Raw genomic sequence first — 15812 nt, forward strand, 5'->3', positions numbered from 1 at the left:
TGGTGAATGTACACGTAAGTAGTAAAGTTGTTCTACACAAGCCAAAACGAGAAAGGCTGACTTACACGTACTCTTAACTGCTGTCATGTAAAGTTCCGCGCCTAGACGACCCGCAATTGTTCCTATGTTATCGCAAAAATCCTCTCTGCTGGAAGTAACCAGACCGCTGGCGAATGTTCAGGTTATTTTATGCTCTGTCGGTAACAGTCGTCTTTCTAGAATTACAAGCACTTTTTTTAAGGTGGGGGATTCACAACGAGTCTTAACATGTATTGTATATACCTGCACACATTAGAAACAGATTTCGTCTGTAACCGCCAAATAATGCAAAAGGAATAATATTTATGGAATTTCCTCGCATTCAATTTGACGATGTAATGCGATTCTTTGTTAGTCTTCGTCATTTCTGAATTTTAGTTCACGTTTCCCCGTTTTTTTTTCTAGTAGTTATTTGTGTTTGCATGTCCGAGTCTCTGTACTTTTTCAAATCGGACTGTCGCGAACACGGTGGCCAGTTTTTTGTGGACGAAAGTTATTCCGGAACACATTCGACGCCGTTTTGCATTGTAGCTTAATGAAGGGAGTACGATGTGATCTCAGGTTTTCTCGGCGTGATTGGCTAATAATGATCTTCCGGTTGTTCAGCTGTGTAGTTGTTTCCATTTCTGTACAATTTTTCGACGACCGAGGAGTGATACAAGGAACATCAGCGACACACCCGACTGAAACAACCTAACATATCAGCTGTCGCCGAGCAGCGCCTCGAAGATAATCGTGAAATGAAATACGATGAAACCAGTATCGTGGTGCAAATGCCCAGTTTCTGGGACAGCATAATTAATCGAAATAAAGATGTCAGAAAACCTGTTAAAACGGTATGGAGGTTTCAATTTAAATAACGCTTGGGGTCCGGCATTCAATTTATTGAAACGCTGAGGGAATTTTCGTTTCACGGAGTACGAGTGCGTGTTCTATAAAGCAAAATAGCATCAAAGGGTGCAGTGGACATCGGGAATCGAACTCTGCTATAAATAGCGGTCTGAGACCAACAATAGCCCGTTCACAGTGTGGTCGGAGTCCACGTAGCTCGCAGCACCAAGTCGGTTGTCGAAATATTGTGCACAAAATGGAAACAACAACTTGGCACAGCACCGGAAGACGGCTATTAATTAAGGTAGAATTTCAGACTTCGTACAGAACAAAGATAAACACGTAGTTCTCTTAAATACGTCGACAAACGTGAGAGTATTTTCGGGAGTAGCCCAAGGAATGTTACAATACCGTTACTGCTTACAATACACATGACTGATCTAGTGTGGATAACGTGGGAAGCTCCGTTGAGGCAACGCCTGAGGGCCGTAACGAAATGCAGCATGACCTGACGATAAAATATGCGCGTTAATAGGCGCGGGAACATCCATGCTGTTCGATTACACCATTGACGATATACCGCCGATAACATTCACAGTCGAAAAATAACTAATAGTGGGGGTAACTGCATGGAGCGCCTAAAGAGAAATGACCACATAAATGTATTTCATGAAATGCGCGACACGGAGCTGTCTATATGTTCTTTTATTTTCACGGCCCATTTTCTTTACAATAATCATAATGTAAAAGTTCATATATTATTTACGTGTCTCGTGATGAAGGGTGGCGTGCCCGTCGCCCCGGTCAAAGATTCACGGTACTCATTTAACAGCGGACTAAGTGGACTTGGGTGATCCTGCAGGGAATGGTACGACGTTTAGTGGCGTGCGGACTATGGATGTGGATGTATTGATCTATTTTTAGAAGCGATCTTCGGCTTTTGTCGTTTTCCGCTGCCTGTACGCAATGGATGGCACCAACTTCCTCTTCAGACATCCGCAGCTTCACACGCAGATCACATCGTGGTTTTCCTTGGCAATATGCCACATCGGTCGCTACCTCAACGTCTGCCTGCCTGCCTGCCAATGCCCGTCACGGCCCTCCTGTCTGGGACGTCGTCCGAGTGGAGTCACGCACGCACGCACGCACGCGCGTGCGATTACTGCGACACACTCGAGAGGACGAGCCGCCTACGCTGAAGTCAAATTGCCTCGTGCGTCTGTACGAAACCAGTGGCTTTCTTTACACGTATTACAGGGTTTTCTTACTGACCGAAACCTCGTAGACTTATTGGTGACTACGTATTATTTACTAATATTAAACTATAACAGGAATATCAGAAAAGTAATTACGCGCGCGAAGTTAGCAAAACTGGAATGTAAGTATCGCTGTCAAGGTTTTTATGAATGAAGAAAGTTACTAATATATGTCTGATAAACCAGTATTCTGGTTACAAGGCCATCGTAAAACAACTATCGCCCTCACAGCACGCTGATGAACAATTTTGCATAACGTATCCGGACACCCCCAAAAACATTATTAGGTGCATTGTGCTGCCATCTATTACCAGGTACTCCATATCAGCGACCTCAGTAGACATCGTGAGAGAGCACAACGGGGCGCTCCGCGGAATTCACGGACTTCGAACGTGGTCAGGTGATTGGGTGTCATTTGTGTCATACGTCTGAACACGAGATTTCCACACTCATAAACAGCCCTGGGTCCACTATTTCCGATGCGACAGTGAAGTGGAAACGTGAAGGGACACGTACAGCACAAAAGCGTACAGGTCGACCTCGTCTGTTGACTGACACAGACCGCCGACAGTTGAAGAGGGCCGTAATGTGTAATAGGCAAACATCTATCCTGACCGTCACACAGGAATTCCAAACTGCATCAGGATCCACAGCAAGTACTATGACAGTTACGCGGGAGGTGAGAAAACTTGGATTTCATGGTCCAGCGGCTGCTCGTAAGCAGCACCCCTTGTTGTTTTGCGTCGCACTATCAAATACAAGCCTACATCGATGTTTTAAGCACCTTCTTTGCTTCCCACTGTTGAAGAGCAATTCGGGGATGGCGACTGTATCTTTCAACACGATCGAGCACCTTTTCATAATGCACAGCCTGCGGAAGAGTGGTTGCACGACAATAACATCCCTGTAATGGACTGTCCCGCACAGTGTCCTGACCTGAATCCCATAAAACACCTTTGGGATATTTTGGAACGCCGACTTCGTGCCAGACCTCACCGACCGACATCGATACCTCTCCTCAGTGCAGCACTCCGTAAAGAATGTGCTGTCATATTCCAAGAAATCTTCTAGCACCTGATTGAAAGTATGCCTGCGAGAGTGGAAGCTGTCGTCAAGGCTAAGGGTGGGCCAACACCATATTGAATTCCAGCATTACCGATGGATGGCGCCACGAACTTTTAACTCATTTTCAGCCAGGTGTCCGGATACTTTTGATCACATAGTGTAGGTCACTGTTGATAACCTCACGAACGCCACATATCACTGTAGCAGTTATTTAAGCACAAAACTGTTAAAATCGTTCACGTCACTTTAGCATCGTTCCCATGCAGCACGCCCGTTACTGCGTAATTAGCTGATCGCAGACCGATTATGCACTCCGATGATACAGTAGAAAGAAAGGCTACGTTTATCTGCTGTTATTGCGCCGCGAATGGCGATGTGAAGAGTTTTACATAGCACACAGTTCAGGAGCGACGTAATGAGAAAACCAATTATCGCGTGCTATCGTATGTACATATGATCCCCCCACCTTCTTAGCCTCCTCCTCCTCCACTTTTTATTGGCGACTGTCCCGCCGTGTTACGGCGCGTTTGAAGCTTTTAATTCTGCGTCAGGATGCAATCCTCACTTACGCTAAGGGAGGCATGCGGGGAAAACCGCACGAAGAGCCTATAAAAACTGCTCCGACAGCGCATATAGGTCCCCGGTTGGCGGCAGTGTGAGCTCCCGGTGGCAGCCGGCCAGGAGATGGGAGGATGTAGTGCGGGTGCTGGCAGGTGAGGGCGGCAACGCCGTGGCGGGGACCGGTTCCCGTGACCCGCAAGGCACCGCCTTTGTCTCACCGACGGCACCGGCTCCAGCACCAGCGCCAGCGCCCGCTTACGTAAGCGGTGGTCCGCGGCGAAGGGCAGTCTAGCCGCGCCACGCAAGGTCGCTGCCCATTCAGGCGCGCGCCGCCCAAATCGCCACTGCTCACGGCACCAGCCAGTTGCTCAGGCGCGGTGGAAGACAGAAGAATAAAGCGATGTGAGACGTTCTGCGCCACTGATTTGTACGGAAGTGTTTAGTGGAAAAGCCGGATCAATTTGCAGCATTATATAGCAGCATGCGCGTGTTAAAGAAGAAGTATCATGAAAAACTAATCCAGGGAAATCAAATTCGCACGATGTTTAATCCACTCACGAACAAGCTAGTTTACAAATCCCTTGTTCGACTGGTGCTCGAGTATTCCTTCTCGGTCTACGAACCGTAGTATATAGACTTGATAAAGGAATTAGAATATGCAAGAAAGAGTGGCACGTTTCATCGCAGAGATACAACTCTTAACAACAGTCCCTAGCAGAGAGGGAATGTATCAAAGTGCCGCTTACTATTAAAATTCCCAGAGCACAAGTTCGTAGGACAATCAATCAACGTTTTGTTTTGCCGCATCATGAAAGAATTATCCCAATGGCACGGAAATCGGCAGATGTGATCTACATGTACAGACAAACACATTATTACTGTCTCAAAAAAATTGGACGATTCATTCAAGATAAAAGTGCTTCACGAACTGAGCACGCCAATAACGCGTAGGTCCACCTCTGTCCTTTATGCAAGCAGTTCGGCTTGGCTCTGGTAAAGTTGTTGGATGTCCTCCTGAGGGATGTGACAAATCCTGTCCAATTGTCGCGCTATATCGTCAATAACCTATATGGTTGGAGGGCCCTGCCCATCGCGTTCCAACCGTTCTTAATTAGGGAGAGATCTGGCGACCTTGCTAGCCATCGTAGCTTGGCAAGCGTAAACTCGCGCAGTGAGGTGGCGGCGATTATCTTGCTGAAGCCTAAGTCCAGAATGGTTTGCCATGAAGGGCAACAAAAGAGCGTAGAATATCGTCGACGTACCGATATGCTGTAAGGATGCCGCGGAGGACAACCAAAGCCGTCCTGCTGTCAAAACAAATGGCACCCCAGACCATCACTCCTGGATGTCAGGCCGTGTGGTGTCCCACCGCTGTCTGTGCGTCTCCTGACCTACCTACAGACACGCCTTCGGCGTGCAATCTCATCGACTGGAGAAGAATTGTCTTCAGTAATTAGTCCCGCTTTGAACTGAGATCTGATAACCAGCGAAGACGTGTCTTGAGACACTCGGCACAGTGCTGGGGTACCAACCTGACTGTCACTCGCCATACAGCCCGACACCCAGTAGTCATAGTCCGGGTTGCCATTTCTTTTTATAGCAGGACTCCTTACGGCACAGCGGTACGTCAACGATGTTCTACGGACCCACAGTGGTACGTCGACGATGTTCTACACCCCGTTTTGTTGCCCTTCATGGCAAGCCATCCTAGGCTTACATTTCAGCGCGCGCGCGCGCGCACACACACACACACACACACACACACACACACACACACACACCGCGAGAGTTTCTACCGCTTGACTTTGCACGTGCCAAACCCTACTTTGGCTAGCAGGGTCGTTTGGAGTATTAGGGGCTGAGTCCTCCAATCGTATCGGTATATTGACGATCAAACGGGCCAATTTAACAGAATCTGGTGGTCTCCCCAAGGAGGACGTCCAATAACTGTATCAGTCATAAGGACCAGAGATGGACCAATTCGTTACTGACTTGCTCAGTCTGTGAAGCTTTTTCCCTCTTGAATAAACCATGGATTTTTTCTCAAGTTTAATCATTTGTTTGTGTTTACAAGTACACAACATCTATCGATTTCCGTCCCATTCGGATGATCCCTCCGTGGTGCGTCGTTGTCTTTTTTCTGATAGTGTATCTCTTAAAATGACCACGAAGGTAAAACTGTAGAGATTCGACGTCATACGGAGGATTACCAGCAGCCGCACACTATTCGCAGACGGAAAAGGAATGAGTTTGTGTGTGTGTGTGTGTGTGTGTGTGTGTGTGTGTGAGAGAGAGAGAGAGAGAGAGAGAGAGAGAGAGAGAGGTGGTGGGGTCCGGCATCAGTGATACGGGAAGTAAGCCTACCCTTCGCCACACACATTAAAATGGCTCTGAGCACTATGGGACTCAACTGATGTGGTCATCAGTCCCCTAGAACTTAGAACTACTTAAACCTAACTAACCTAAGGACATCACACACAGCCATGCCCGAGGCAGGATTCGAACCTGCGACCGTAGCAGCAGCGCAGCTCCGTACTGGAGCGCCTAGAACCGCACGGCCACCGCGGCCGGCCGCCACACACAGTCCAGTTGCTTGGCTATATAAGTGCAGGTTAAAACATTCACTACTAGTCTGAGTGTTAAACGCACTGTAGAGATCTAATTGCACTCAGATAGTTTTCGAGATCCGGCTCTCGGCTGGAGAACAGTAAATACACGTCGCCTCAGATTGGTTGCTCAACATATCGGCAGTAACCTCCACGAAGACACGGCATTTCAAAGCACTATATTTAAGAAGCCTTAACAAAATTAAACACTAAGTTTCCACGGGAACACAGCTTACTCTAACTACATCTCGGCAAGTCCGCCAACGCTTCTAGCTGCCTAATACTTTGCCTTCCCATAACAAAGTAGTGCGTACACACCAAGATACAACACTCACCTACAAGAATCCGAAATGACTTATTAAGCTTGTATTCATTTCTTGTCTTCTAGATTATAGTCCCCGTTTCGCTTCCGGGTTACTCGCCAGACACTTTCAGAAGAGATATTTTACCAGTTAAATTTATATCTTTTCCACTTTTACTATAATCGTATTTTCCTCTAAATATTAAAACTCATTCGACGGCTTGTAGCGTAATTTCCTAACTAAACTCCCTCGGCATCGCCTAATTTAATTCGAGTATACGCCTACCTTGCGATTCTTTTCCTGAAACTCATTTTACAACCGTTTCCCAGTGTGCTATCAATTCTATTCAACTGCTCTTCTAAGTTCTTTGCTGTCTGAAAATTACAGTGTCACCACCATGCTTTTTTTAATTTCTTGCATCTCAACTTCTGCGTGCTCGGTATATAAGTTCAATACGTTGGACAGGCTCGAAATTTGTCTTACTCTCCTCTTAATTACCATCTATCTTCCTGTATTTTATCCCTAATAACTCAGAAATTTCAGTAAACCATTACAAAAAAACGCCATCGAAAGTCTAATTAAACCCAAACGTTTAGCTCGCTGATGTATTAAGAAAATAAAATTATCTAATGGTACATTTGGTATATTTTTAAAACTAACTTGCAACTTTTATTATTGATTGCCAAAGTACATTTCCAAACGAAGGAGGAAGCACACGTCCTATTTTAATTAAGCCCTGTCTATATTAGGAATCCTTCGATACCAGTGGGTATCTATCACTTCATTCACTAAAAATTATAAATTCGTAAATTGGTTTACATGTAAACCATATACTTTATGAATTGTTGTCAATAGATATCAACAGAATAATTCTGAAGTTAACATGAAACATATCTATGTTAATTTTATAAAGTTATTTACAATCTTGTTTTCACTAAATTTTGTTGGATTTACGTAAAAAATATATATATATACGCAATCAACTTAAACACTTTAGTTGCCAGCAATGTAAATGACAGATTCTTTTCCTAAGACTGTAATCTCTCTGGTTACTCTCGCTTGGCGAGAACAGGCAGTGTAAAGTCAGACTTGTTCGTACAATTGTTGGTAGTTTGAATTGTCTAGCTCATGATTATGTTACCGTGGAAGCTGAATGCTTGTGAACCAGTTCTTTGAGCATTAAAAATGCAGAAGCAGAAATGAAAGAACATTTATTACTTAGTACAGGTAAGATCACCATTTACCTTTTACGATTTTGGAGAGCTACACATTTCTTTGCTCAGGAAAAACTCTGGACAGCAATCATACCCTGAAGAAGACAACGAAGCCAATATACAATTAGCTAAGTATCAGATTTATCAATTCTTTCAACATTAAGCAAAACGACGAACATTTATAAAAATTGATGCATCATTGGTTACACGATCACTATTGAAAGGTCATTTCACAAGGGGCACATTAGCATTGCGTGCTTCGTGTCTTGTGACTCAGCTACACGTCTACACGTCGACAACTTACGCCTCCGCTTTTAATTTCGCGAGGCACACGATGATGCAACTTCAAAACGATACATAGGTCGTTTATTCCTACGGATCGCGTACTGATTTCTTTTAGCAACTCTGTCCTTTGTTATTTCCAAAATCTATTTACTTCCACATTACTTAAAACACATTCACAATAAACATTATGAATTACGCGTCAATTAAGCAAAAGGTCGCAGAGATAATATGTTGCTCATTATAGGTTTGTGATTGACTGTCTCTATTCAACAACTAGTCTATGGTATAGGGAGGAGCTGTTAAGGAGAAAACTTAGGACTGCTTTTTATAACACTTTTGCCGTCTCTGTCAGACGTTTAATTTCAATGGGTTCTACGACTGAGTATTGCACTCCTTTGTGTCTCCAATGCTAGATTCATAAACTCATTTGTAACATTTTGTCAACCAGTCACGTCCGAGTCTTCAACAGCTGTATTAGAATCCTTTCCCAAGCGCACCTGTAAGTATTGTTATGAAACAAGTTCGTTGAAGTTATTTACGCAACTTAAAATATTTACCAAAAACATGCAACTAACTCTTGTTTCAATCGCACCTTGCGGCATTTTCGCATCTACTGTAACCCACCGGACCGATACTATCCAGAAACATAAAATAGCCCTTCTAAAGCCAAGTCGTTGGAGATGTACTTAATCGCCCGTGCTCAATTATTCCAACGTTTCAGCACACTCTACGGTCGTTAAATCAAACAATAGGTGGTCAAAAATGAACTGGTAGTTCCAGCTGTTTTTTGTTAACGAGTCAATCGTTATAAACCTACATTGCACTAAGAAACGAGAGCAGTTTACCAAGTTCTAGGCCCTAATAGGCGCCTAAATATCCGCTGGGTTTTCTCGGAGTTTCTTAAAGCTGCGCGCGCACGCGCGCGTGCGTGCGTGTGAGAGAGAGAGAGAGAGAGAGAGAGAGAGAGAGAGAGAGAGAGAGAGAGAGATCTTAAGGCAAACAACATAACCATTCTGAAATTGTTAGTATCAGCTCTACTCAACGGATTGGCAATGAATAATTGTAGCGAATAGAGCTACTTCCAAAGTCTGAAGAGGTCATGTATCTCAGAAATTACCCTCCAGTCATCTGCGCCACATGGCAGCTACAGTCGACCCGACGAAATCTTTAAGAGATGTTAATAGCACTTAAAGGTGAACCGCCTCAAGCAAAGCAGTAGGTGGCCTCAGCAAATATGCCCCTGTCATATTAATCGCAAGCTGTTCTGCGGTAGGCAGTGGCCAAGTATGTAGTACGCGCCGAGTATGAACGCGCCTGGCGCGCCGCTACGTCAGCAGTGACTTTGCGATAACCGCACGCCAGCCCGGCGGAAGGACTCGACGCTGCCAGAACTTGTTGGCGTGCCAGTCCCTGTAGCGCAGGGGATAGCGCGTTGGACTTCTAATCCAAAGGTCGCGGGTTCGATTCCCGCCAGGGATGCACATTTTTAACCGGCACAGTTGATTGGAAAGTAAACATGCAATTTCATTGCAAATGAAACTATGGGCTAATTGTAAAAAGCTCTACCGCAAATATAGTGCGAAAATCAATAATTGGCCGCTATATAGCTTACTGGAAGTGCAAAGAACGAACTTTGTGGTACCATCAACTGCACAATTAGGAAACATTTGCAGACACTTTTTGGCGCTACGAACTTCACGTGTTTTTACGTAAAATCCGAGAGAGAAGAGTACGTTCTTTTACTCCCATGTTACTCGTTGTTAATGTGTCTATTTTGCTCTCGTTTTAACCTGTTCCTAAGTTCTGGAAAAACCCACATAATACAGAGACTTAGTACAAATATTTCTGCTAACAGCAGCCACGTGGGCTGCACATGAAGACCTCTACATCGACTTGTTCGTACAGCACAGAAGTAATGGAGATGCGCATGGAGACCTCTATGTCAATTTGTTTGTATAGCACAGTAATGACTCATGCAAGTATGTAGTCTTTCTGATAGGACCATTTCTGCACAACAAATGTCGTAAGAGCAAATGCAATTGTGAAATCTTTGGAACTTCAGTGTAGAAATGTACCACTGATAAAGAAACCAATCTTCTCGAATCTCCAGTCACATGCTCAGTGCTCAGCGACTGCACAAAATGTCTTCATTTCCTCATATGGAACGGATTTAGAAATATTTTTCTATCGTATACAGTAACCACTACAGCTAAAATCTTTTACACTTTTAATGTGCCCTGTCTTCTGAAGGAACGCATTTGGAACATCCATTTTCTCACCCTACCTACAAGCGCTGCGACTGTTTTGTTTACCGCAGCCTGCGTGTTTACAAGAGCCTTGACACGTACTGAAGGGAGTCCTAGCATCTGCTGCGACCAGTTTCTGTACAAACAATGTTAACTGGTCACCTATACGCTCTTAATTATTGAAATTTCATCTGTTTCTGACAAATTAGCCACGTCTTCGTAACATTCGATGAAATGAAAAAAAAATGATAAGATCTGTTTAAAACAATTATCTCGCTGAACTGTCATACTACTGATGAGATCTATGAATAAAAAGTACGCAGTGAATAGTGTGCCGTTTCGTTAGTGTACTAGAGCACAGCATTGCACAAGTGACACAGGAAAGCAATGCCTCGCCTCCGCTCCGCCCCAGCCTAGTGCTGTTTATCTTTGGAAGCTCGCAGAGAAGAGCGCGCAGTGCACACGTGGTGGCCGCCGCGTGGCAGCGAGCGCCACGCCTGTCCTTTGTTCTGGCTGAACGTGCTGAGGCCTAGCAGGCGGTGCCATCTGCACCGCGCAATGCCAAACTATCAAACACGACTTGCAATTATACCTCATTGGCATCGGCGGGAACAATACAAGGAATTGCTCAAACAGTGTTGTCGAAGGGAGATTACGGATGGCGTGCTTTCACATCCAGCAGTCTAAATATACCATGTAAACCAACACACTCTTCGAAAAGGAACTAGAAGAACAAACAGCTAAGTAAATTAACAATTATATTGTCCAGTGACCACATCAAATTACTTTCATTTAACCACATCCACTATAACTATTTTGATAATCAAAATACTTGAATAATATTTCAAAAGGAAATAATACACGACCCTTATGAATAATTTTAGTTTACTTTAAATGCGAACATTTACTGCTAGGCTTTACCGTGACTTATTGACATTAAATGAAACAACAAGTTCGCTGTTACCGGTCACTGTTTATTTATCTCCACGGCGCGTTTCAAAGGTTCGAACCTGTGTCATCAGGTTACATTTAATTTGTTAGTATGACTGTGTGTGTGTGTGTGGGGGGGGGGTTTCGATTTTCCTCCAAAAAATCTTCACACAAGCTTGTTGTTTCACTCAATTTTAGTTGCTTCTATATTTTTTTGGGAGAGTAATGTTCTCTAAAAGGCTGTCACTTGCGAATTGCTGTTCGCTGAAAATAAGTATCAATGTGATTCTGTGCGGGCAAACTGGAATACCAATGTCATTCACGCTTTACTCCGAAAGATACGCAAGTGAATCCTGAAATCCCACGCGAAGAAGGTAACTGCGTTTGCGTCTTGTCTCCATAGTAAGCAAGCACAGTAAGTAAACAAACGCCTTATAATATCAGACTGACTTCTGGCAAGTTTGTCATTCAGTCAGATTTACTCCTATGATTATAATGCGATGCAAATTTTGACGAATGTAAGCATTTAGGAGAAACTCATCTGGAACGATGATTTTTAAATATTTTTCTGTGAACAATCCCTAGTCATTCTCTGCACGTGTACTATCTGTAAAATATCCAAAAAGGGTTCCTCGATTTCCCCATTTATCTGGTTAACCAAACTGATTCTATTTCGTTTCAGTCTGAAACTGATAAAGACCTACTCCGAACGCTCCAAGTACAGCGTTTCTAGGATATCTGCAGCGATTCATAAGGATACTCTACATCTAGTTATACTCTGGAAGCCACATTACAGCGTGTGGCGGAAGATACTTCTCATACCCCTGTCCTTTTCTCCCTTCCCTGTTCCATTAATGAATGGCACGTGGAACGAACAACTACCCATAAGCTCTAATTTCTCTAGTTTTCAACTAAATCCTTAGTGCTACGCAACGTCTATGTTGTAGCGCCCGCCTTTTGGAGTTTGAGCATCTCAGTAACTGCCGACTAAAAGATCCAGTGATCAAGCGCGCCTGCCCCCCCCCCCCCCCCTCTCTCTCTCAATTAATCCAGCTTGCTATCGTTCCCAGACCAATGATGGTCGCTCAAGACTTGATGAAAAATTGTTTTCTAAGCCACTTCTTTCGAGGATGAATTACATTTCCATGACAGTCTCCCAATGAATCTCGACTTGGCACCTGCTTTTCCTACGACTTGTTACAAACCATTTTAAGCAGCTTAAATATTCTACTTCAGTTACCCTTGTCAATGATCTGCCGCGAATACTGCAGTGGGCAAGTAGTGCATCTCTTCGTCTATCGATGTGCTCAATGTCTCATTTATTTACGCTCACGGTCAACTGCCAGTCCATGCACCAACCAACAACACTAGTTTTCTGCGGCCTTTTAGCATTGCAACCTTCTTACAGACAACAGCATTTGCCCGTTAACAGCCTCCTACATTATCTACTACATCAGTGGTTCCCGACCTGAAGGTAATTACCCCCTGAGGGTAAAATGAAATTTTCTGAGACGTAAAAACAAAAGTGTTCAGTTGTGCTTTGACCACGAAACTAAATTATTTTAACATATCAGAACCATATCACTATTTATTAACACTATAATACTGATTAAAAAGGTTAATAACATTTCTTTTCAAATACTAGCATTAACGCACGACAATATGGTGAAGTATATATCTTGTGAAACGAATATATGAATAACATTTTCCTCACATAGTCCAGCTACTTAACACATACTTTGTACCATGACTATGATAGTAAAACTTGTACACATACATCGCATATGCTTAAAAAAAGTCATAAAAATGCCTCACAGTTGTATGTAGTTCCCAAAATGGAACATAAATTGCTTCAATATTGATTTCGTAACAGATAAATTATTATTATTATTATTATTATTATTATTATTATTATTAATGGTAGCCGCCAAACAAAGCTCAGGCAGACTGAAGTCTTCCAGTTTCTGCCAGATAAGAACTACAGAATCTAGTAACTTAGTGCTTTACAAACAGTAGGAGTAAGTATACGGCACATATTTTGATTAGGTTGATTTCAGATAGGGGTGCAGAGTGTTGGTGAAATAAGAGTGGCTGGAAGGGGGAGTGGGGCAGAGAGAGCATGTTTTGTAACATGGGTCTACCCTCAATGCGGATAGTTTGCTTCCTTTTCATGACTCACTAATTCGTGATTTAATTACACATTTACAAAAACTAAATATCTGTCATTTGCCATTTTCAAAATAATAATGTTCAAAGAGAATCTTTCTTACCCTACAGTTCAGATAGGCGCTACTGTTGTTGGTGGGAAGAGGAAGGAGGTACTACTTAATATCTGACTGGATTAATATATGCTGTGAACAATAACGACCCTGTAACGCTCCCTTGGGGCACTCCCGAAATTACCTTTAATTCAGTCTATTTTTGTTGCGTTAAAGACGATGTGCTGAGTTCTACCTGCAAGGATGTCCTGAATCCAATCATAAAACTGGTCTGACAGACGGTAAGCTCGTATTCAGTGCAGTAAACGACACAACGGAGCTGTCCCGGGTGCCTTTACAATTTCAATTAACACGCTATCAATTCAAGTGCCTTTACCGAAGGCTTCAGTCTCTTGCCCACATTTTAAGATATTAATAAAAATGCATGCTCAACAAAGAAGCAAATCATAGGGCAGCTGTTGCAGGTGGCAGATATTCACGTACGCGGTACGGTACCGCTGTACTAGGCGATGTATCGTTTTGTGACTAAACTTTTCCAGTTGTTGCATTTGAAACGAAAGAGCAGAATTTGCCTCTGTAATACAGACAAGGGAAAACTTGAGTTTTATAGAATGGGTCGTTTACCGCAGTCCCACCTTGCACCAAATTAACCGCCTCCCCCGTCTGTTAGTGTGACTTCCGGAGGTGCCAACCGACAAGCCAGGCCAAGCCAAGCCGCCTACGGCAGAAATAGACGGCCGTTACGTGCTAAGCAGCGCCACCGACGCTGCACTGGCACCGCCCATCCCGGCACCAGAGGAACCGTTGCACCATTTGGCACGACACTGCCGCCAGAGTTCACAGAGTACTTACAGATAAGGCAGCGGCGGGCAACTGGCATTACCTGCAACCAAAAGAAACGACACATTAGAAATCATGCCTCTGATTCATTATGATCAGAAAAGTACGCAACATTCCGCTGCTGCATTATTTACATCGGCTACCATAGATGTACAATACATCTCTTCACATATCAAATACCGTTTATCATTTTATAGGTCTTTCTCCATTTCAACCACACGTTTGTGGAACAAACTGTCCTATAATGTGTGTCTTATCCAAAATCACTCTGCGTTCAAGACGAGATTAAAACTTCAGCTGTTATCACCGTTTCCTATCGGCATATCAAAGCCGCTTTCCCTCTGTCAAATACGGCACCATTATTACCGCCGCACTGTAAACTATCTGTGCTTTTCCCATCTCTTTCTGTTTTCTTTTTCCATCTCTCTCTCTCTCTCTCTCTCTCTCTCTCTCTCTCTCTCTCTCTCTCTCTCGCTCTCTCTCTCTCTGACCAATCAACTTCTTGGTCCACTTTGGTTCATTCTGTACTGTTGCCCAAAGTTTCTGTTAAATTCGACAGGAACGTAGTGTGGAAATTGCTTATCACGATTTTAATGAAACTGTCTTCATCATGATTATTATTATGTGTATTCCTGCTGCACTATACTCACGGTAATGCTGACTCACTAACGAGGTCTGCTTACATGTGGGAAGCATGAAAGTGCTAATCTTGTCCGACGAAACAAATGCATAAGTAAATACATAAAGACTAATGGAATTAGATTAGGAAAGGAGACAAAGTAGTAGAAGAGTTTTATTATTTGGGCAACAAAGTAAAAGGTGACGGCTGAAGAAGAGAGGATATAAAATGTGGACTGGCAATGGCAAGAAAGCGTTTCTGAAGAAGAGACATTGGTTAACTTCGAATACGGATTTGAGTATTAGAAGTCTTTTCTAAAAGTACGTGTCTTGAGTGTAGCCATGTATAGAAGTGAAATGTAGACGATAAGCAGTTTAGCCAAGGAAGAATAGAAGCTTTTGAAATGTGGTGCTACAAATGAATGCTGAAGATTAGATTGGTAGATCGCGTACTAATGAGTAGGTAATGAATAAAATTTATGTGAAAAAGTGTGGTACAATCTGACTAGAAGAAGGGAACTGCTGACAGGGCACATTCTTTGACATCAAGGGATCACGAGATTAGTACTGGAGGGAAGTGTGGAGAGCAAAGGTCGTAGAGGGAGACGAAGAGGTGAGCACAGTAAGTAGATTCAGATTGATGTACGTTGCAGCAGTTACTCGGAGATGAGGTTTGCACAGGATAGAATAGCATGGAGAGCTGCACCAAACCAGTCTTCGGACTGAAAACAACAGAGATTTTCTACTCCACAGTGATATGATCGCATCACTGGAAACAACAGTACAAAACATTTTCATCT

General features: G+C 43.4%; 1 protein-coding gene and 1 non-coding gene across 2 annotated transcripts in view; one reads left to right on the forward strand and one right to left on the reverse strand.

The window, feature by feature from the left end:
* The window catches only part of LOC126094463 (Krueppel-like factor 16), a 279943-nt gene that overhangs the window by 76950 nt on the left and 187181 nt on the right, over positions 1-15812 (reverse strand). The gene's annotated exons all lie outside the window — the stretch shown is intronic.
* Trnar-ucu (transfer RNA arginine (anticodon UCU)) lies at positions 9566-9638 on the forward strand. Its single transcript has one exon. It is a non-coding gene; the product is annotated as a tRNA-Arg (tRNA).

This window comes from Schistocerca cancellata, chromosome 8 (assembly GCF_023864275.1).
Source record: "Schistocerca cancellata isolate TAMUIC-IGC-003103 chromosome 8, iqSchCanc2.1, whole genome shotgun sequence".
Lineage (NCBI taxonomy): Eukaryota > Metazoa > Arthropoda > Insecta > Orthoptera > Acrididae > Schistocerca > Schistocerca cancellata.